General features: G+C 45.2%; 1 protein-coding gene across 1 annotated transcript in view; it reads left to right on the top strand.

The window, feature by feature from the left end:
• The window catches only part of LOC106604464 (ecto-NOX disulfide-thiol exchanger 2-like), a 229,744-nt gene that overhangs the window by 142,050 nt on the left and 66,334 nt on the right, over positions 1 to 21,360 (top strand). The gene's annotated exons all lie outside the window — the stretch shown is intronic.

Below are 21,360 nucleotides of genomic sequence, written 5' to 3'. Positions count from 1 at the left end.
GAGTTGGAAAGGGTTGGTGCTTCTACACGAATACAGTGCAGAGTGGGAAAGTGTAGTTGCTTCTCCATTGATGCATGGCAGATTGGGAATTGGTTGGTGCTTCTACACTTATACAGTGCAGAGCGGGAATGGGTTGGTGCTTCTACACTAATATCTTGAAGAGTGTCAATGGGTAGTTGATTCTCCATTGATGCAAGACAGAGTGGGAATGGGTTGGTGCTTCTACACTAATACAGTGCAGAGTGGGAATGGGTTGGTGCTTCTACACTAATACAGTGCATAGTGGGAATGGGTTGGTGCTTCTCCATTGAAGCAGTGCAGAGTGGGAATTGGTTGGTGTTTCTACATCAATACAGTGCAGTATGAATGGGTTGGTCCTTCTACACTAATACAGTGCAGAGTGGGAATGGGTTGATTCTTCTACTCTAATACAGTGCAGAGTGGGAATTGGTTGGTGCTTTTACACTAACACAGTGCAGAGTGGGAATGGGTTGGTGCTTCTAAACTAATACAGTTCAGAGTAGGAATGGGTTGGTGCTTCTACACTAATACAGGAGTGGGAAGGGTTGGTTTCTACACAATACAGTCAGAGTGGGAATGTGTAGTTGCTTCTCCATTGATGCATGACAGATTGGGAATGGGTTGGTGCTTCTACACTAATACAGTGCAGATGTGGGAATGGGTTGGTGCTTCTACACTTATACAGTGCAGAGCGGGAATGGGTTGGTGCTTCTACACTAATATCTGTGCACGAGTGGGAATGGGTAGTTGATTCTCCATTGATGCAAGGCAGATTGGAAATGGGTTGGTGCTTCTACACTAATACATTGCAGAGTAGGAATGGGTTGGTGCTTCTACACTAATACAGTGCATAGTGGGAATGGGTTGGTGCTTCTCCATTGATGCAGTGGCAGAGTGGGAATTGGTTGGTGCTTCTACACTAACACAGTGCAGAGTGGGAATGGGTTGGTGCTTCTACACTAATACAGTGCAGAGTGGGAATGGTTTGGTGCTTCTCCATTGATGCAGTGCAGAGTGGGAATTGGTTGGTGCTTTCACACTAATTCAGTGCAGAGTGTGAATGGGTTGGTACCTCTAAACTAATACAGTGGAGAGTGGGAATGGGTTGGTGCTTCTCCGTTGAAGCAGTGCAGCGTGGAAATTGGTTGGTGCTTCTATATCAATACAGTGCAGTGTGAATGGGTTGGTAATTCTACACTAATACAGTGCAGAGTGGGAATGGGTTGTCCTTCTACACTAATTCAGTGCAGAGTGGGAATCCCTTGGTCTTTTAACACTAATATATTGCAGAGTGGGAATGTGTAGTTGCTTCTCCATTGATGGATGACAGATTGGGAATGGGTTGGTGCTTCTACACTAATACAGTGCATAGTGGGAATGGGTTGGTGCTTCTCCATTGAAGCAGTGCAGAGTGGGAATTGGTTGTTGTTTATACATCAATACAGTACAGTATGAATGGGTTGGTCATTCTACACTAATACAGTGCAGAGTGGGAATGGGTTGATTCTTCTACTCTAATACAGTGCAGAGTGGGAATGGGTTGGTGCTTCTAAACTAATACAGTTCAGAGTAGGAATGGGTTGGTGCTTCTACACTAATACAGTGCAGAGTGGGAATGGTTTGGTGCTTCTCCATTGATGCAGTGCAGAGTGGGAATTGGTTGTTGCTTCTACATCAATACAGTGCAGTATGAATGGGTTGGTACTTCTACACTAATACAGTGCAGAGTGGGAATGGGTTGATTCTTCTACACTAACACAGTGCAGAGTGGGAATGGGTTAGTGCTTCTAAACTAATACAGTTCAGAGTAGGAATGGGTTGGTGCTTCTACACTAATACAGTGCAGAGTGGGAATGGTTTGGTGCTTCTCCATTGATGCAGTGCAGAGTGGGAATTGGTTGTTGCTTCTACATCAATACAGTGCAGTATGAATGGGTTGGTACTTCTACACTAATACAGTGCAGAGTGGGAATGGGTTGGTCCTTCTACACTAATACAGTGCAGAGTGGGAATGGGTTGGTTCTTCTACACTAATACAGTTCAGAGTGGGAAAGGGTTGGTGCTTCTACACGAATACAGTGCAGAGTGGGAAAGTGTAGTTGCATCTCCATTGATGCATGGCAAAGTGGGAATGGGTCGGTGCTTCTACACTAATGCAGTGCAGAGTGGGAATGGGTTGGTCCTTCTACACTAATACAGTGCAGAGTGGGAATGGGTTGGTTCTTCTACACTAATACAGTTCAGAGTGGGAAAGGGTTGGTGCTTCTACACGAATACAGTGCAGAGTGGGAAAGTGTAGTTTCTCCATTGATGCATGGCAGATTGGGAATTGGTTGGTGCTTCTACACTAATACAGTTCAGAGTGGGAATGGGTTGGTGCTTCTACACTAATACAGGTCAAAGTGGGAAGAGGTTTGTGCTTCTTCACTAATACAGTGCACAATGGGAATGGGTTGGTGCTTCTACACTAATACAGGTCAGAGTGGGAATAGTTTGGTGCTTCTTCACTAATACAGTGCAGAATGGGAATGGGTTGGTGCTTCTACACTAATACAGTGCAGAGTGGGAATGGGTTGGTGCTTCTACACTAATACAGTGCAGAATGGGAATGGGTTGGTGCTTCTACACTTATACAGTGCAGAGTGGGAATGGGTAGTTGCTTCTCCATTGATGCATGGCAGATTGGGAATTGGTTGGTGCTTCTACACTAATACAGTTCAGAGTGGGAATGGGTTGGTGCTTCTACACTAATACAGGTCAAAGTGGGAAGAGGTTCGTGCTTCTACACTTATACAGTGCAGAGTGGGAATGGGTTGGTGCTTCTACACTAATACAGTCCAGAGTGGGAATGGTTTGGTGCTTCTCCATTAATGCAGTGCAGAGTGGGAATTGGTTGGTGCTTTCACACTAATTCAGTGCAGAGTGTGAATGGGTTGGTACCTCTAAACTAATACAGTGGAGAGTGGGAATGGGTTGGTGCTTCTCCATTGAAGCAGTGCAGCGTGGGAATTGGTTGGTGCTTCTATATCAATACAGTGCAGTGTGAATGGGTTGGTACTTCTACACTAATACAGTGCAGAGTGGGAATGGGTTGGTCCTTCTACACTAATACAGTGCAGAGTGGGATTGGGTTGGTTCTTCTACACTAATACAGTTCAGAGTGGGAAAGGGTTGGTGCTTCTACACGAATACAGTGCAGAGTGGGAAAGTGTAGTTGCTTCTCCATTGATGCATGGCAAAGTGGGAACAGGTCGGTGCTTCTACACTAATACAGTGCAGAGTGGGAATGGGTTGGTCCTTCTACACTAATACAGTATAGAGTGGGAATGGGTTGGTTCTTCTACACTAATACAGTGCAGAGTGGGAATGTGTTGGTCCTTCTACACTAATTCAGTGCAGAGTGGGAATCGTTTGGTCTTTTAACACTAATACAGTGCAGAGTGGGAAAGGGATGGTGCTTCTACACGAATACAGTGCAGAGTGGGAAAGTGTAGTTGCTTCTCCATTGATGCATGGCAGATTGGGAATTGGTTGGTGCTTCTACACTAATACAGGTCAAAGTGGGAAGAGGTTTGTGCTTCTACACTTATACAGTGCAGAGTGGGAATGGGTTGGTGCTTCTACACTAATACAGTGCAGAGTGGGAATGGGTTGGTGCTTCTACACTAATTCAGTGCAGAGTGGGAATGGGTTGATTCTTCTACTCTAATACAGTGCAGAGTGGGAATGGGTTGGTGCTTCTCCATTGAAGCAGTGCAAAGTGGGAATGGGTTGATTCTTCTACTCTAATACAGTGCAGAGTGGGAATTGGTTGGTGCTTCTACACTAATACAGTGCAGAGTGGGAATGGTTTGGTGCTTCTCCATTGATGCAGTGCAGAGTGGGAATTGGTTGGTGCTTTCACACTAATTCAGTGTAGTGTGTGAATGGGTTGGTACCTCTAAACTAATACAGTGGAGAGTGGGAATGGGTTGGTCCTTCTCCATTGAAGCAGTGCAGCGTGGGAATTGGTTGGTGCTTCTACATCAATACAGTGCAGTATGAATGGGTTGGTACTTCTACAATTATACAGTGCATTATGAATGGGTTGGTACTTCTACAATTATACAGTGCAGAGTGGGAATGGGTTGGTTCTTCTACTCTAATACAGTGAAGAGTGGGAATGGGTTGGTGGTTCTACACTAATACAGTTCAGAGTGGGAATGGGTAGTTGCTTCTCCATTGATGCATGGCAGATTGGGAATTGGTTGGTGCTTCTACACTAATACAGTTCAGAGTGGGAATGGGTTGGTGCTTCTACACTAATACAGGTCAAAGTGGGAAGAGGTTTGTGCTTCTTCACTAATACAGTGCAGAATGGGAATGGGTTGGTGCTTCTACACTAATACAGGTCAGAGTGGGAATAGTTTGGTGCTTCTACACTAATACAGTGCAGAATGGGAATGGGTTGGTGCTTCTACACTTATACAGTGCAGAGTGGGAATGGGTAGTTGCTTCTCCAGTAATACATTGGAGAGTGGGAATGGGTTGGTCCTTCTACACTAATACAGTTCAGAGTGGGAATGGGTTGGTGCTTCTACACTAATACAGTGCAGAGTGGGAATGGGTTGGTGCTTCTACACTAATACAGTGCATAGTGGGAATGGGTTGGTTCTTCTCCATTGAAGCAGTGCAGAGTGTAAATTGGTTGGTGCTTCTACATCAATACAGTGCAGTATGAATGGGTTGGTACTTCTACAATTATACAGTGCAGAGTGGGAATGGGTTGGTCCTTCTACACTAATACAGTGCATAGTGGGAATGGGTTGGTGCTTCTCCATTGAAGCAGTGCAGAGTGGGAATTGGTTGGTGCTTCTACATCAATACAGTGCAGTATGAATGGATTGGTCCTTCTACACTAATACAGTGCAGAGTGGGAATGGGTTGATTCTTCTACTCTAATACAGTGCAGAGTGGGAATTGGTTGGTGCTTTTACACTAATACAGTGCAGAGTGGGAATGGTTTGGTGCTTCTCCATTGATGCAGTGCAGAGTGGGAATCGGTTGGTGCTTTCACACTAATACAGTGCAGAGTGGGAATGGGTTGGTCCTTCTACACTAATTCAGTGCAGAATGTGAATGGGTTGGTACTTCTACACTAATACAGTGCAGAGTGGGAATGGGTTGGTGCTTCTACACTAATACAGTTCAGAGTGGGAAAGGGTTGGTGCTTCTACACGAATACAGTGCAGAGCGGGAAAGTGTAGTTGCTTCTCCATTGATGCTTTGCAGAGTGGGAATGGATTGGTGCTTCTACACTAATACAGTTCATAGTGGGAATGGGTTGGTGCTTCTACACTAATACAGTACATAGTGGGAATGGGTTGGTGCTTCTACACTAATACAGTACATAGTGGGAATGGGTTGGGGCTTCTCCATTGAAGCAGTGCAGAGTGGGAATTGGTTGTTGCTTCTACATCAATACAGTGCAGTATGAATGGGTTGGTACTTCTACACTAATACAGTGCAGAGTGGGAATGGGTTGGTCCTTCTACACTAATACAGTGCAGAGTGGGAATGGGTTGGTTCTTCTACACTAATACAGTTCAGAGTGGGAAAGGGTTGGTGCTTCTACACGAATACAGTGCAGAGTGGGAAAGTGTAGTTTCTCCATTGATGCATGGCAGATTGGGAATTGGTTGGTGCTTCTACACTAATACAGTTCAGAGTGGGAATGGGTTGGTGCTTCTACACTAATACAGGTCAAAGTGGGAAGAGGTTTGTGCTTCTACACTTATACAGTGCAGAATGGGAATGGGTTGGTGCTTCTACACTAATACAGTGCAGAGTGGGAATGGGTTGGTGCTTCTACACTAATACAGTGCATAGTGGGAATGGGTTGGTGCTTCTCCATTGAAGCAGTGCAGAGTGGGAATTGGTTGGTGTTTCTACATGAATACAGTGCAGTATGAATGGGTTGGTCCTTCTACACTAATTCAGTGCAGAGTGGGAATGGGTTGATTCTTCTACTCTAATACAGTGCAGAGTGGGAATGGGTTGGTGCTTCTCCACTGAACGCAGTGCAGAGTGGGAATGGGTTGATTCTTCTACTCTAATACAGTGCAGAGTGGGAATTGGTTGGTGCTTCTACACTAATACAGTGCAGAGTGGGAATGGTTTGGTGCTTCTCCATTGAAGCAGTGCAGAGTGTAAATTGGTTGGTGCTTCTACATCAATACAGTGCAGTATGAATGGGTTGGTACTTCTACAATTATACAGTGCAGAGTGGGAATGGGTTGATTCTTCTACTCTAATACAGTGAAGAGTGGGAATGGGTTGGTGGTTCTACACTAATACAGTGCAGAGTGGGAATGGTTTGGTGCTTCTCCATTGATGCAGTGCAGAGTGGGAATTGGTTGGTGCTTTCACACTAATTCAGTGCAGAGTGTGAATGGGTTGGTCCTTCTACACTAATTCAGTGCAGAGTGGGAATGGGTAGTTTCTTCTCCATTGATGCATGGCAGATTGGGAATTGGTTGGTGCTTCTACACTAATACAGTTCAGAGTGGGAATGGGTTGGTGATTCTACACTAATACAGGTCAAAGTGGGAAGAGGTTTGTGCTTCTACACTTATACAGTGCAGAGCGGAATGGTTTGGTGCTTCTACACTAATACAGTGCAGAGTGGGAATGGGTTGGTCCTTCTACACTAATACAGTGCATAGTGGGAATGGGTTGGTGCTTCTCCATTGAAGCAGTGCAGAGTGGGAATTGGTTGGTGCTTCTACATCAATACAGTGCAGTATGAATGGATTGGTCCTTCTACACTAATACAGTGCAGAGTGGGAATGGGTTGATTCTTCTACTCTAATACAGTGCAGAGTGGGAATTGGTTGGTGCTTTTACACTAATACAGTGCAGAGTGGGAATGGTTTGGTGCTTCTCCATTGATGCAGTGCAGAGTGGGAATCGGTTGGTGCTTTCACACTAATACAGTGCAGAGTGGGAATGGGTTGGTCCTTCTACACTAATTCAGTGCAGAATATGGTTGGTCCTTCTACACTAATACAGTTCAGAGTGTGAAAGGGTTGGTGCTTCTACACGAATACAGTGCAGAGTGGGAAAGTGTAGTTGCTTCTCCATTGATGCATGGCAAAGTGGGAACGGGTCGGTGCTTCTACACTAATACAGTGCAGAGTGGGAAAGGGTTGGTAGTTCTACACGAATACAGTGCAGAGTGGGAAAGTGTAGTTGCTTCTCCATTGATGCATGGCAGATTGGGAATTGGTTGGTGCTTCTACACTAATACAGTGCAGAGTGGGAATGGGTTGGTGCTTCTACACTAATACAGTGCATAGTGGGAAATGGGTTGGTGCTTCTACACTAATACAGTTCAGAGTGGGAAAGGGTTGGTGCTTCTACACGAATACAGTGCAGAGTGGGAAAGTGTAGTTGCTTCTCCATTGATGCTTTGCAGAGTGGGAATGGATTGGTGCTTCTACACTAATACAGTTCATAGTGGGAATGGGTTGGTGCTTCTACACTGGTTGGTGCTTCTACACTAATACAGTGCAGAATGGGAAAGGGTTGGTGCTTCTAGCAGAGTGGGAAAGTGTAGTTGTTTCTCCATTGATGCATGGCAAAGTGGGAACGGGTCGGTGCTTCTACACTAATACAGTGCAGAGTGGGAATGGGTTGGTTCTTCTACACTAATACAGTTCAGAGTGGGAAAGGGTTGGTAGTTCTACACGAATACAGTGCAGAGTGGGAAAGTGTAGTTGCTTCTCCATTGATGCATGGCAGATTGGGAATTGGTTGGTGCTTCTACACTAATACAGTTCAGAGTGGGAATGGGTTGGTGCTTCTACACTAATACAGGTCAAAGTGGGAAGAGGTTTGTGCTTCTACACTTATACAGTGCAGAGTGGGAATGGGTTGGTGCTTCTACACTAATACAGTGCAGAGTGGGAATGGGTTGGTGCTTCTACACTAATACAGTGCATAGTGGGAATGGGTTGGTGCTTCTCCATTGAAGCAGTGCAGAGTGGGAATTGGTTGGTGTGGGTTGGTGCTTCTCCATTGAAGCAGTGCAGAGTGGGAATTGGTTGGTGTTTCTACATGAATACAGTGCAGTATGAATGGGTTGGTCCTTCTACACTAATTCAGTGCAGAGTGGGAATGGGTTGATTCTTCTACTCTAATACAGTGCAGAGTGGGAATTGGTTTGTGCTTCTACACTAACACAGTGCAGAGTGGGAATTGGTTGGTGCTTCTATATCAATACAGTGCAGTGTCAATGGGTTGGTACTTCTACACTAATACAGTGCAGAGTGGGAATGGGTTGGTCCTTCTACACTAATTCAGTGCAGAGTGGGAATCGTTTGGTCTTTTAACACTAATACAGTGCAGAGTGGGAATGGGTTGGTGCTTCTACACTAATACAGTGCAGAGTGGGAATGGGTAGTTGCTTCTCCAGTAATACATTGGAGAGTGGGAATGGGTTGGTCCTTCTACACTAATACAGTTCAGAGTGGGAATGGGTTGGTGCTTCTACACTAATACATTGGAGAGTGGGAATGGGTTGGTCCTTCTACACTAATACAGTTCAGAGTGGGAATGGGTTGGTGCTTCTACACTAATACAGTTCAGAGTGGGAATGGGTTGGTGCTTCTACACTAATACAGTGCAGAGTGGGAATGGGTTGGTGCTTCTACACTAATACAGTGCATAGTGGGAATGGGTATGTGCTTCTCCATTGAAGCAGTGCAGAGTGTAAATTGGTTGGTGCTTCTACATCAATACAGTGCAGTATGAATGGGTTGGTACTTCTACAATTATACAGTGCAGAGTGGGAATGGGTTGATTCTTCTACTCTAATACAGTGAAGAGTGGGAATGGGTTGGTGGTTCTACACTAATACAGTGCAGAGTGGGAATGGTTTGGTGCTTCTCCATTGATGCAGTGCAGAGTGGGAATTGGTTGGTGCTTTCACACTAATTCAGTGCAGAGTGTGAATGGGTTGGTCCTTCTACACTAATTCAGTGCAGAGTGGGAATGGGTAGTTTCTTCTCCATTGATGCATGGCAGATTGGGAATTGGTTGGTGCTTCTACACTAATACAGTTCAGAGTGGGAATGGGTTGGTGATTCTACACTAATACAGGTCAAAGTGGGAAGAGGTTTGTGCTTCTACACTTATACAGTGCAGAGCGGAATGGTTTGGTGCTTCTACACTAATACAGTGCAGAGTGGGAATGGGTTGGTCCTTCTACACTAATACAGTGCATAGTGGGAATGGGTTGGTGCTTCTCCATTGAAGCAGTGCAGAGTGGGAATTGGTTGGTGCTTCTACATCAATACAGTGCAGTATGAATGGATTGGTCCTTCTACACTAATACAGTGCAGAGTGGGAATGGGTTGATTCTTCTACTCTAATACAGTGCAGAGTGGGAATTGGTTGGTGCTTTTACACTAATACAGTGCAGAGTGGGAATGGTTTGGTGCTTCTCCATTGATGCAGTGCAGAGTGGGAATCGGTTGGTGCTTTCACACTAATACAGTGCAGAGTGGGAATGGGTTGGTCCTTCTACACTAATTCAGTGCAGAATATGAATGGGTTGGTACTTCTACACTAATACAGTGCAGAGTGGGAATGGGTTGGTGCTTCTACACTAATACAGTTCAGAGTGGGAAAGGGTTGGTGCTTCTACACGAATACATTGCAGAGTGGGAAAGTGTAGTTGCTTCTCCATTGATGCTTTGCAGAGTGGGAATGGATTGGTGCTTCTACACTAATACAGTTCATAGTGGGAATGGGTTGGTGCTTCTACACTAATACAGTACATAGTGGGAATGGGTTGGGGCTTCTCCATTGAAGCAGTGCAGAGTGGGAATTGGTTGTTGCTTCTACATCAATACAGTGCAGTATGAATGGGTTGGTACTTCTACACTAATACAGTGCAGAGTGGGAATGGGTTGGTCCTTCTACACTAATACAGTGCAGAGTGGGAATGGGTTGGTTCTTCTACACTAATACAGTTCAGAGTGGGAAAGGGTTGGTGCTTCTACACGAATACAGTGCAGAGTGGGAAAGTGTAGTTGCATCTCCATTGATGCATGGCAAAGTGGGAACGGGTCGGTGCTTCTACACTAATGCAGTGCAGAGTGGGAATGGGTTGGTCCTTCTACACTAATACAGTGCAGAGTGGGAATGGGTTGGTTCTTCTACACTAATACAGTTCAGAGTGGGAAAGGGTTGGTGCTTCTACACGAATACAGTGCAGAGTGGGAAAGTGTAGTTGTTTCTCCATTGATGCATGGCAAAGTGGGAACGGGTCGGTGCTTCTACACTAATACAGTGCAGAGTGGGAATGGGTTGGTTCTTCTACACTAATACAGTTCAGAGTGGGAAAGGGTTGGTAGTTCTACACGAATACAGTGCAGAGTGGGAAAGTGTAGTTGCTTCTCCATTGATGCATGGCAGATTGGGAATTGGTTGGTGCTTCTACACTAATACAGTTCAGAGTGGGAATGGGTTGGTGCTTCTACACTAATACAGGTCAAAGTGGGAAGAGGTTTGTGCTTCTACACTTATACAGTGCAGAGTGGGAATGGGTTGGTGCTTCTCCATTGAAGCAGTGCAGAGTGGGAATTGGTTGGTGTTTCTACATGAATACAGTGCAGTATGAATGGGTTGGTCCTTCTACACTAATTCAGTGCAGAGTGGGAATGGGTTGATTCTTCTACTCTAATACAGTGCAGAGTGGGAATGGGTTAGTGCTTCTCCCTTGAAGCAGTGCAGAGTGGGAATGGGTTGATTCTTCTACTCTAATACAGTCCAGAGTGGGAATTGGTTTGTGCTTCTACACTAACACAGTGCAGAGTGGGAATTGGTTGGTGCTTCTATATCAATACAGTGCAGTGTGAATGGGTTGGTACTTCTACACTAATACAGTGCAGAGTGGGAATGGGTTGGTCCTTCTACACTAATTCAGTGCAGAGTGGGAATCGTTTGGTCTTTTAACACTAATACAGTGCAGAGTGGGAATGGGTTGGTCCTTCTACACTAATACAGTGCAGAGTGGGAATGGGTTGGTGCTTCTACACTAATACAGTGCAGAGTGGGAAAGGGTTGGTGCTTCTACACGAATACAGTGCAGAGTGGGAAAGTGTAGTTGCTTGTCCATTGATGCATGGCAGATTGGGAATTGGTTGGTGCTTCTACACTAATACAGTTCAGAGTGGGAATGGGTTGGTGCTTCTACACTAATACAGGTCAAAGTGGGAAGAGGTTTGTGCTTCTACACTTATACAGTGCAGAGTGGGAATGGGTTGGTGCTTCTACACTAATACAGTGCAGAGTGGGAATGGGTTGGTGCTTCTACACTAATACAGTGCATAGTGGGAATGGGTTGGTGCTTCTCCATTGAAGCAGTGCAGAGTGGGAATTGGTTGGTGTTTCTACATGAATACAGTGCAGTATGAATGGGTTGGTCCTTCTACACTAATTCAGTGCAGAGTGGGAATCGTTTGGTCTTTTAACACTAATACAGTGCAGAGTGGGAATGGGTTGGTCCTTCTACACTAATACAGTTCAGAGTGGGAATGGGTTGGTGCTTCTACACTAATACAGTTCAGAGTGGGAATGGGTTGGTGCTTCTACACTAATACATTGGAGAGTGGGAATGGGTTGGTCCTTCTACACTAATACAGTTCAGAGTGGGAATGGGTTGGTGCTTCTACACTACAGTTCAGAGTGGGAATGGGTTGGTGCTTCTACACTAATACAGTGCAGAGTGGGAATGGGTTGGTGCTTCTACACTAATACAGTGCATAGTGGGAATGGGTTGGTGCTTCTTCACTAATACAGTGCAGAATGGGAATGGGTTGGTGCTTCTACACTAATACAGTGCAGAGTGGGAATGGGTTGGTGCTTCTACACTAATACAGTGCAGAATGGGAAAGGGTTGGTGCTTCTAGACGAATACAGTGCAGAGTGGGAAAGTGTTGTTGCTTCTCCATTGATGCATGGCAGATTGGGAATTGGTTGGTGCTTCTACACTAATACAGTTCAGAGTGGGAATCGGTTGGTGCTTCTACACTTATACAGTGCAGAGCGGGAATGGGTTGGTGCTTCTACACTAATACAGGTCAAAGTGGGAAGAGGTTTGTGCTTCTACACTTATACAGTGCAGAGCGGGAATGGGTTGGTGCTTCTACACTAATACAGTGCAGAGTGGGAATGGGTTGGTGCTTCTACACTAATACAGTGCATAGTGGGAATGGGTTGGTGCTTCTCCATTGAAGCAGTGCAGAGTGTAAATTGGTTGGTGCTTCTACATCAATACAGTGCAGTATGAATGGGTTGGTACTTCTACAATTATACAGTGCAGAGTGGGAATGGGTTGATTCTTCTACTCTAATACAGTGAAGAGTGGGACTGGGTTGGTGGTTCTACACTAATACAGTTCAGAGTGGGAATGGGTTGGTGCTTCTACACTAATACAGTGCAGAATGGGAATGGTTTGGTGCTTCTCCATTGATGCAGTGCAGAGTGGGAATGGGTTGGTGCTTCTACACTAATACAGTGCAGAATGGGAAAGGGTTGGTGCTTCTAGACGAATACAGTGCAGAGTGGGAAAGTGTTGTTGCTTCTCCATTGATGCATGGCAGATTGGGAATTGGTTGGTGCTTCTACACTAATACAGTTCAGAGTGGGAATGGGTTGGTGCTTCTACACTTATACAGTGCAGAGCGGGAATGGGTTGGTGCTTCTACACTAATACAGGTCAAAGTGGGAAGAGGTTTGTGCTTCTACACTTATACAGTGCAGAGTGGGAATGGGTTGGTGCTTCTACACTAATACAGTGCAGAGTGGGAATGGGTTGGTCCTTCTACACTAATACAGTGCATAGTGGGAATGGGTTGGTGCTTCTCCATTGAAGCAGTGCAGAGTGGGAATTGGTTGGTGCTTCTACATCAATACAGTGCAGTATGAATGGGTTGGTACTTCTACAATTATACAGTGCAGAGTGGGAATGGGTTGATTCTTCTACTCTAATACAGTGAAGAGTGGGACTGGGTTGGTGGTTCTACACTAATACAGTTCAGAGTGGGAATGGGTTGGTGCTTCTACACTAATACAGTGCAGAATGGGAATGGTTTGGTGCTTCTCCATTGATGCAGTGCAGAGTGGGAATGGGTTGGTGCTTCTACACTAATACAGTGCAGAATGGGAAAGGGTTGGTGCTTCTAGACGAATACAGTGCAGAGTGGGAAAGTGTTGTTGCTTCTCCATTGATGCATGGCAGATTGGGAATTGGTTGGTGCTTCTACACTAATACAGTTCAGAGTGGGAATGGGTTGGTGCTTCTACACTTATACAGTGCAGAGCGGGAATGGGTTGGTGCTTCTACACTAATACAGGTCAAAGTGGGAAGAGGTTTGTGCTTCTACACTTATTCAGTGCAGAGTGGGAATGGGTTGGTCCTTCTACACTAATACAGTGCACAGTGGGAATGGGTTGATGCTTCTCCATTGAAGCAGTGCAGAGTGGGAATTGGTTTGTGCTTCTACATCAATACAGTGCAGTATGAATGGGTTGGTCCTTCTACACTAATACAGTGCAGAGTGGGAATGGGTTGATTCTTCTACTCTAATACAGTGCAGAGTGGGAATTGGTTGGTGCTTTTACACTAATACATTGGAGAGTGGGAATGGGTTGGTCCTTCTACACTAATACAGTTCAGAGTGGGAATGTGTTGGTGCTTCTACACTAATACAGTTCAGAGTGGGAATGGGTTGGTGCTTCTACACTAATACAGTGCAGAGTGGGAATGGGTTGGTGCTTCTACACTAATACAGTGCATAGTGGGAATGGGTTGGTGCTTCTCCATTGAAGCAGTGCAGAGTGTAAATTGGTTGGTGCTTCTACATCAATACAGTGCAGTATGAATGGGTTGGTACTTCTACAATTATACAGTGCAGAGTGGGAATGGGTTGATTCTTCTACTCTAATACAGTGAAGAGTGGGACTGGGTTGGTGGTTCTACACTAATACAGTTCAGAGTGGGAATGGGTTGGTGCTTCTACACTAATACAGTGCAGAATGGGAATGGTTTGGTGCTTCTCCATTGATGCAGTGCAGAGTGGGAATTGGTTGGTGCTTTCACACTAATTCAGTGCAGAGTGTGAATGGGTTGGTCCTTCTACACTAATTCAGTGCAGAATATGAATGGGTTGGTACTTCTACACTAATACAGTGCAGAGTGTGAATGGGTTGGTCCTTCTACACTAATTCAGTGCAGAGTGGGAATGGGTAGTTTCTTCTCCATTGATGCATGGCAGATTGGGAATTGGTTGGTGCTTCTACACTAATACAGTTCAGAGTGGGAATGGGTTGGTGATTCTACACTAATACAGGTCAAAGTGGGAAGAGGTTTGTGCTTCTACACTTATACAGTGCAGAGCGGAATGGTTTGGTGCTTCTACACTAATACAGTGCAGAGTGGGAATGGGTTGGTCCTTCTACACTAATACAGTGCATAGTGGGAATGGGTTGGTGCTTCTCCATTGAAGCAGTGCAGAGTGGGAATTGGTTGGTGCTTCTACATCAATACAGTGCAGTATGAATGGATTGGTCCTTCTACACTAATACAGTGCAGAGTGGGAATGGGTTGATTCTTCTACTCTAATACAGTGCAGAGTGGGAATTGGTTGGTGCTTTTACACTAATACAGTGCAGAGTGGGAATGGTTTGGTGCTTCTCCATTGATGCAGTGCAGAGTGGGAATCGGTTGGTGCTTTCACACTAATACAGTGCAGAGTGGGAATGGGTTGGTCCTTCTACACTAATTCAGTGCAGAATATGAATGGGTTGGTACTTCTACACTAATACAGTGCAGAGTGGGAATGGGTTGGTGCTTCTACACTAATACAGTTCAGAGTGGGAAAGGGTTGGTGCTTCTACACGAATACATTGCAGAGTGGGAAAGTGTAGTTGCTTCTCCATTGATGCTTTGCAGAGTGGGAATGGATTGGTGCTTCTACACTAATACAGTTCATAGTGGGAATGGGTTGGTGCTTCTACACTAATACAGTGCATAGTGGGAATGGGTTGGGGCTTCTCCATTGAAGCAGTGCAGAGTGGGAATTGGTTGTTGCTTCTACATCAATACAGTGCAGTATGAATGGGTTGGTACTTCTACACTAATACAGTGCAGAGTGGGAATGGGTTGGTCCTTCTACACTAATACAGTGCAGAGTGGGAATGGGTTGGTTCTTCTACACTAATACAGTTCAGAGTGGGAAAGGGTTGGTGCTTCTACACGAATACAGTGCAGAGTGGGAAAGTGTAGTTGCTTCTCCATTGATGCATGGCAAAGTGGGAACGGGTCGGTGCTTCTACACTAATGCAGTGCAGAGTGGGAATGGGTTGGTCCTTCTACACTAATACAGTGCAGAGTGGGAATGGGTTGGTTCTTCTACACTAATACAGTTCAGAGTGGGAAAGGGTTGGTGCTTCTACACGAATACAGTGCAGAGTGGGAAAGTGTAGTTGCTTCTCCATTGATGCATGGCAGATTCGGAATTGGTTGGTGCTTCTACACTTATACAGTGCATCTACACTAATACAGTTCAGAGTGGGAATGGGTTGGTGCTTCTACACTAATACAGGTCAAAGTGGGAAGAGGTTTGTGCTTCTACACTTATACAGTGCAGAGTGGGAATGGGTTGGTGCTTCTACACTAATACAGTGCAGAGTGGGAATGGGTTGGTGCTTCTACACTAATACAGTGCATAGTGGGAATGGGTTGGTGCTTCTACACGAATACAGTGCAGAGTGGGAAAGTGTAGTTGCTTGTCCATTGATGCATGGCAGATTGGGAATTGGTTGGTGCTTCTACACTAATACAGTTCAGAGTGGGAATGGGTTGGTGCTTCTACACTAATACAGGTCAAAGTGGGAAGAGGTTTGTGCTTCTACACTTATACAGTGCAGAGTGGGAATGGGTTGGTGCTTCTACACTAATACAGTGCAGAGTGGGAATGGGTTGGTGCTTCTACACTAATACAGTGCATAGTGGGAATGGGTTGGTGCTTCTCCATTGAAGCAGTGCAGAGTGGGAATTGGTTGGTGTTTCTACATCAATACAGTGCAGTATGAATGGGTTGGTCCTTCTACACTAATTCAGTGCAGAGTGGGAATCGTTTGGTCTTTTAACACTAATACAGTGCAGAGTGGGAATGGGTTGGTCCTTCTACACTAATACAGTTCAGAGTGGGAATGGGTTGGTGCTTCTACACTAATACAGTTCAGAGTGGGAATGGGTTGGTGCTTCTACACTAATACAGTGCAGAGTGGGAATGGGTTGGTGCTTCTACACTAATACAGTTCAGAGTGGGAATGGGTTGGTGCTTCTACACTACAGTGCAGAGTGGGAATGGGTTGGTGCTTCTACACTAATACAGTGCAGAGTGGGAATGGGTTGGTGCTTCTACACTAATACAGGTGCAGAGTGGGAATGGGTTGGTGCTTCTACACTAATACAGTGCAGAATGGGAATGGGTTGGTGCTTCTACACTAATACAGTGCAGAGTGGGAATGGGTTGGTGCTTCTACACTAATACAGTGCAGAATGGGAAAGGGTTGGTGCTTCTAGACGAATACAGTGCAGAGTGGGAAAGTGTAGTTGCTTCTCCATTGATGCATGGCAGATTGGGAATTGGTTGGTGCTTCTACACTAATACAGTTCAGAGTGGGAATGGGTTGGTGCTTCTACACTTATACAGTGCAGAGCGGGAATGGGTTGGTGCTTCTACACTAATACAGTGCAGAGTGGGAATGGGTTGGTGCTTCTACACTAATACAGTGCATAGTGGGAATGGGTTGGTGCTTCTCCATTGAAGCAGTGCAGAGTGTAAATTGGTTGGTGCTTCTACATCAATACAGTGCAGTATGAATGGGTTGGTACTTCTACAATTATACAGTGCAGAATGGGAATGGGTTGATTCTTCTACTCTAATACAGTGAAGAGTGGGACTGGGTTGGTGGTTCTACACTAATACAGTTCAGAGTGGGAATGGGTTGGTGCTTCTACACTAATACAGTGCAGAATGGGAATGGTTTGGTGCCTCTCCATTGATGCAGTGCAGAGTGGGAATGGGTTGGTGCTTCTACACTAATACAGTGCAGAATGGGAAAGGGTTGGTGCTTCTAGACGAATACAGTGCAGAGTGGGAAAGTGTTGTTGCTTCTCCATTGATGCATGGCAGATTGGGAATTGGTTGGTGCTTCTACACTAATACAGTTCAGAGTGGGAATGGGTTGGTGCTTCTACACTAATACAGGTCAAAGTGGGAAGAGGTTTGTGCTTCTACACTTATACAGTGCAGAGTGGGAATGGGTTGGTGCTTCTACACTAATACAGTGCAGAGTGGGAATGGGTTGGTCCTTCTACACTAATACAGTGCACAGTGGGAATGGGTTGGTGCTTCTCCATTGAAGCAGTGCAGAGTGGGAATTGGTTGGTGCTTCTACATCAATACAGTGCAGTATGAATGGGTTGGTCCTTCTACACTAATACAGTGCAGAGTGGGAATGGGTTGATTCTTCTACTCTAATACAGTGCAGAGTGGGAATTGGTTGGTGCTTTTACACTAATACAGTGCAGAGTGGGAATGGGTTGGTGCTTCTACACTAATACATTGGAGAGTGGGAATGGGTTGGTCCTTCTACACTAATACAGTTCAGAGTGGGAATGTGTTGGTGCTTCTACACTAATACAGTTCAGAGTGGGAATGGGTTGGTGCTTCTACACTAATACAGTGCAGAGTGGGAATGGGTTGGTGCTTCTACACTAATACAGTGCATAGTGGGAATGGGTTGGTGCTTCTCCATTGAAGCAGTGCAGAGTGTAAATTGGTTGGTGCTTCTACATCAATACAGTGCAGTATGAATGGGTTGGTACTTCTACAATTATACAGTGCAGAGTGGGAATGGGTTGATTCTTCTACTCTAATACAGTGAAGAGTGGGACTGGGTTGGTGGTTCTACACTAATACAGTTCAGAGTGGGAATGGGTTGGTGATTCTACACTAATACAGTGCAGAATGGGAATGGTTTGGTGCTTCTCCATTGATGCAGTGCAGAGTGGGAATTGGTTGGTGCTTTCACACTAATTCAGTGCAGAGTGTGAATGGGTTGGTCCTTCTACACTAATTCAGTGCAGAGTGGGATTCGGTTGGTCTTTTTACACTAACAGTGCAGAGTGGGAATGGGTTGGTGCTTCTACACTAATACAGTTCAGAGTGGGAATGGGTTGGTGCTGCTACACTAATACAGGTCAGAGTGGGAATGGGTTGGTGCTGCTACACTAATACAGTGCAGAATGGGAATGGGTTGGTGCTTCTACACTAATACAGTGCAGAGTGGGAATGGGTTGGTGCTTCTACACTAATACAGTGCAGAATGGGAAAGGGTTGGTGCTTCTAGACGAATACAGTGCAGAGTGGGAAAGTGTAGTTGCTTCTCCATTGATGCATGGCAGATTGGGAATGGGTTGGTGCTTCTACACTTATACAGTGCAGAGCGGGAATGGGTTGGTGCTTCTACACTAATACAGGTCAAAGTGGGAAGAGGTTTGTGCTTCTACACTTATACAGTGCAGAGCGGGAATGGGTTGGTGCTTCTACACTAATACAGTGCAGAGTGGGAATGGGTTGGTCCTTCTACACTAATACAGTGCACAGTGGGAATGGGTTGATGCTTCTCCATTGAAGCAGTGCAGAGTGGGAATTGGTTTGTGCTTCTACATCAATACAGTGCAGTATGAATGGGTTGGTCCTTCTACTCTAATACAGTGCAGAGTGGGAATGGGTTGATTCTTCTACTCTAATACAGTGCAGGGTGGGAATTGGTTGGTGCTTTTACACTAATACAGTGCAGAGTGGGAATGGTTTGGTGCTTCTCCATTGATGCAGTGCAGAGTGGGAATCGGTTGGTGCTTTCACACTAATTCAGTGCAGAGTGTGAATGGGTTGGTACCTACATTTTACATTTTACATTTTAGTCATTTAGCAGACGCTCTTATCCAGAGCGACTTACAGTAGTGAATGCATACATTTCATACAATTTCATACATTTTTTTTCTGTGCTGGCCCCCCGTGGGGTACCTCTAAACTAATACAGTGGAGAGTGGGAATGGGTTGGTGCTTTTACACTAATACAGTGCAGAGTGGGAATGGTGTGGTGCTTCTAAACAAATATAGTTCAGAGAGGGAATGGGTTGGTGCTTCTACACTAATACATTGCAGAGTGGGAATTGGTTGGTGCTTCTACACTAATACAGTTCAGAGTGGGAATGGGTTGGTGAATCTACACTAATACAGTGCATAGTGGGAATGGGTTGGTGTTTCTCCATTGAAGCAGTGCAGAGTGGGAATTGGTTGTTGCTTCTACATCAATACAGTGCAGTATGAATGGGTTGGTACTTCTACACTAATACAGTGCAGAGTGGGAATGGGTTGGTCCTTCTACACTAATACAGTGCAGAGTGGGAATGGGTTGGTTCTTCTACACTAATACAGTTCAGAGTGGGAAAGGGTTGGTGCTTCTCCATTGATGCAGTGCAGAGTGGGAATCGGTTGGTGCTTTCACACTAATTCAGTGCAGAGTGTGAATGGGTTGGTACCTACATTTTACATTTTACATTTTAGTCATTTAGCAGACGCTCTTATCCAGAGCGACTTACAGTAGTGAATGCATACATTTCATACAATTTCATACATTTTTTTTCTGTGCTGGCCCCCCGTGGGGTACCTCTAAACTAATACAGTGGAGAGTGGGAATGGGTTGGTGCTTTTACACTAATACAGTGCAGAGTGGGAATGGTGTGGTGCTTCTAAACAAATATAGTTCAGAGAGGGAATGGGTTGGTGCTTCTACACTAATACATTGCAGAGTGGGAATTGGTTGGTGCTTCTACACTAATACAGTTCAGAGTGGGAATGGGTTGGTGAATCTACACTAATACAGTGCATAGTGGGAATGGGTTGGTGTTTCTCCATTGAAGCAGTGCAGAGTGGGAATTGGTTGTTGCTTCTACATCAATACAGTGCAGTATGAATGGGTTGGTACTTCTACACTAATACAGTGCAGAGTGGGAATGGGTTGGTCCTTCTACACTAATACAGTGCAGAGTGGGAATGGGTTGGTTCTTCTACACTAATACAGTTCAGAGTGGGAAAGGGTTGGTGCTTCTACACGAATACAGTGCAGAGTGGGAAAGTGTAGTTGCTTCTCCATTGATGCATGGCAGAGTGGGAACGGGTCGGTGCTTCTACACTAATACAGTGCAGAGTGGGAATGGGTTGGTCCTTCTACACTAATACAGTGCAGAGTGGGAATGGGTTGGTTCTTCTACACTAATACAGTTCAGAGTGGGAAAGGGTTGGTGCTTCTACACGAATACAGTGCAGAGTGGGAAAGTGTAGTTGCTTCTCCATTGATGCATGGCAGATTCGGAATTGGTTGGTGCTTCTACACTTATACAGTGCAGAGCGGGAATGGGTTGGTGCTTCTACACTAATATCTTGAAGAATGTCAATGGGTAGTTGATTCTCCATTGATGCAAGACAGAGTGGGAATGGGTTGGTGCTTCTACACTAATACAGTGCAGAGTGGGAATGGGTTGGTGCTTCTACACTAATACAGTGCATAGTGGGAATGGGTTGGTGCTTCTCCATTGAAGCAGTGCAGAGTGGGAATTGGTTGGTGTTTCTACATCAATACAGTGCAGTATGAATGGGTTGGTCCTTCTACACTAATACAGTGCAGAGTGGGAATGGGTTGATTCTTCTACTCTAATACAGTGCAGAGTGGGAATTGGTTGGTGCTTTTACACTCATTCAGTGCAGAGTGGGAATGGTTTGGTGCTTCTCCATTGATGCAGTGCAGAGTGGGAATTGGTTGGTGCTTTCACACTAATTCAGTGCAGAGTGTGAATGGGTTGGTACCTCTAAACTAATACAGTGGAGAGTGGGAATGGGTTGGTGCTTCTCCATTGAAGCAGTGCAGAGTGGGAATGGTTTGATTCTTCTACTCTAATACAGGTCAGAGTGGGAATTGGTTGGTGCTTCTACACTAACACAGTGCAGAGTGGGAATGGGTTGGTGCTTCTAAACTAATACAGTTCAGAGTAGGAATGGGTTGGTGCTTCTACACTAATACAGTGCAGAGTGGGAAAGTGTAGTTGCTTCTCCATTGATGCATGGCAGATTGGGAATTGGTTGGTGCTTCTACTTTAATACAGTTCAGAGTGGGAATGGGTTGGTGCTTCTACACTAATACAGGTCAAATTAG

Source organism: Salmo salar, chromosome 05, assembly GCF_965601325.2.
Source record: "Salmo salar chromosome 05, fSalSal1, whole genome shotgun sequence".
NCBI classification, from domain to species: domain Eukaryota; kingdom Metazoa; phylum Chordata; class Actinopteri; order Salmoniformes; family Salmonidae; genus Salmo; species Salmo salar.
Note: the sequence above shows the minus strand (reverse complement) of the source record. Positions and strands in the feature narration are given on the sequence as shown.